Below are 2552 nucleotides of genomic sequence, written 5' to 3'. Positions count from 1 at the left end.
ATTCCATTAATTCATGATACGATTTTGATCAACTACTCATTTTCACCGTGAATATCTAAGGCAATGGAGAAGGCTACCCTTCTTAGGTAAATGATGGAGCATTTAGTGTTGGATATATGCGTGGTTCAAGGGTGAGGGATAATGGCATTGTGGAAGTGAAATAGGAAAAAGGTATTGGGCGTGGGTAGTGATACACCCCCATGAGTTGTACGATAATGGGAATCACCCTACAGTGGGTTATCACCCTAAGGGGGAAATTGCAATGTTAAGGGTGGATGATTGAAACAATGAGAAGGGCGAAGGGTGGGGGTGGGCAATGAGAAGGGCGAAGGGTGGGGGTGGGCAATGAGACATCCCCATCAATTTTAAAATAGGGTGAAGCACCCTCAAGGAGGAAATTGGGATGCTAATCCCTAGAGTAATGTTCCCAATGCTAAAGCTTTTTTCAGCAACATGCTCACTAAATAATCATAGTTGAAAAGTTGGAACTTTGTGAGATGTGGGTCCCTCGACTGTAACAATAAAAAAGTTCATATAGTTGTGCAAATGCATTGAAAATGATAATATATCATATTTCACGTAAAATAATGCATAGTATCAAATTTTCATACCAATTTTGTGTATAATAGAATGTTTCACTAAGTCAGGCATGTGGTCAACATTCCTTTATTTTTGTAAAGATAACTCCAATTATTCATCCATGCCTATTTTTTTTCACAAACTCGTCTGATCCTTTCAAATTGTAGTTTATCTTTCCCTGATTTTGACTTGTGACCACATCAAATTTTCTTATTGAAGACCTGGAATAACATAATTTTTAGAGAGAATATACATTAAAAATATGTTTTGTATCTTATAAAAAGAATTAAACACATCATCTTAACACTTAAATTTCAGCAATAGCATCATCCGTGACGAAGGCTTGAACATGCCAATACGCTGGTTGAATTAAGTACAGTTGCGTATACACGCTAGTTCACTAAGCTGAAGTAGTGTATACAAATCAGTTTTGAAAATTAAATCATTGATCTGATAATATTGATTCACTTCCTCTCTCAATATTATTTCCAACAATTGGTATCAGAGCAGGTCCTTCAGAATAAGCTTGATCACTTGAAGGAAGATCCATCATCATGAGTAATCAAGAAAGCGGGGGATCCATCAGACCGCCAATCTTTGATGGGAGCAACTTTGTTTATTGGAAGGTAAGAACCACAATCTATCTTCAATCACTTGGAACAGATGTATGGGAAATCATGGAAGGAGGATATACATTTCCATCAGCAATTCCTACAAATACGACAGGTAAAAAGCAATATGAAACCAATGCCAAGGCTGTTAATACATTGTTGGGAAGTCTGTCACAATTAGAGTTTGTCAAAATTATGCAGCTCAAATCCGCCAAGAAATATGGGACCAAATCATTCTAAACTACGAAGGATACTCTCAGATAAAACGTGCTAAACTGCAAACTCTCAGAATTCAATATGAAACTCTCAAGATGCACAATGATGAAAGTATAACTAGTTACTTCTTACGTATAGATGAGGTTGTTAATTGCATGAAGAATCTAGGTGAAGAGATAAAGGAAGTTTCCTTAGTTGAAAAAGTTTTAAGATCCTTGTCTACTAAGTTTCAATCAAAAGTATTTGCCATAGAAGAAAAGCAGGATCTACAAACTATTACTATGACACAGTTGCACGGAATCTTAACTCCCTTTGAGATGAGAAAATGAGGTCCATCAGATATGAGAGAAGCCGCATTTATAGCTTCAGCAAAAGGAAAAGGAGAACTCAACGGATCAGGACATCTTTCAGAAGAAGAAGAGGAAGTAAACTTTGTCAAAAAGCTTCAACGAGGTTCCCGAAGATTCAGAGGTAAACTACATTTCAAATGTTTTGCCTGTAGTAGAGTCGGTCATTATGCTGCCAAATGTCCTCATAAAGATAAATATGATAAAGGGAAAGAATCTGCAAAATGGAATAGAAAACAAAGTGTAAGTAAAAAGAACTACTATACTCATGAAGATAATGATGGTTTATCAAATAGTGATGAAGATGAAAATAGTAATGACTATAGACTTCTGATGGCTTATGAAGATGATGATTTTTTGGATGCTTTAGATGAAGATGACCTTTATGAAGAAATTTCTAAACTCAAATTTTGTTTAGAAGAAAAGAATATGATTATAGATACCTTGACATACCAACTTACTGAAAGTGAAAAACACAATGAAAAACTAGAATGTAAAATTGTGGGTCTAAGAAAGCATCTTGAGAAAACAAAAGCTCCCAATCTTAGATTTTCTAAAGGATCAGAAACCTTAAATGAAATTATCAAAGTGCAACGTTTTCCTCTGATAAGACAAGTCTTGGATATACTGAAGAAGCATCTCAAGCACAGAAGCCATCAACCTCCACTAAAAGCTATCTTGATGCAGCAAAGAGCAATGAACAGTTTGACAATCGTCAGCAAAGGGATAAAAAAGACCACCAGGTAAATCAGGCTCAATTTACTTCAAGGATGAACATAAGCCACAACCAAACTCAAGT

Source organism: Pinus tabuliformis, chromosome 7 (genome assembly GCF_031772625.1).
Source record: "Pinus tabuliformis cultivar Carrire ecotype Pingquan chromosome 7, CPIR1, whole genome shotgun sequence".
NCBI classification, from domain to species: domain Eukaryota; kingdom Viridiplantae; phylum Streptophyta; class Pinopsida; order Pinales; family Pinaceae; genus Pinus; species Pinus tabuliformis.
The sequence above is the reverse complement of the archived record's forward strand: the minus strand, read 5'-3'. Positions refer to the sequence as shown.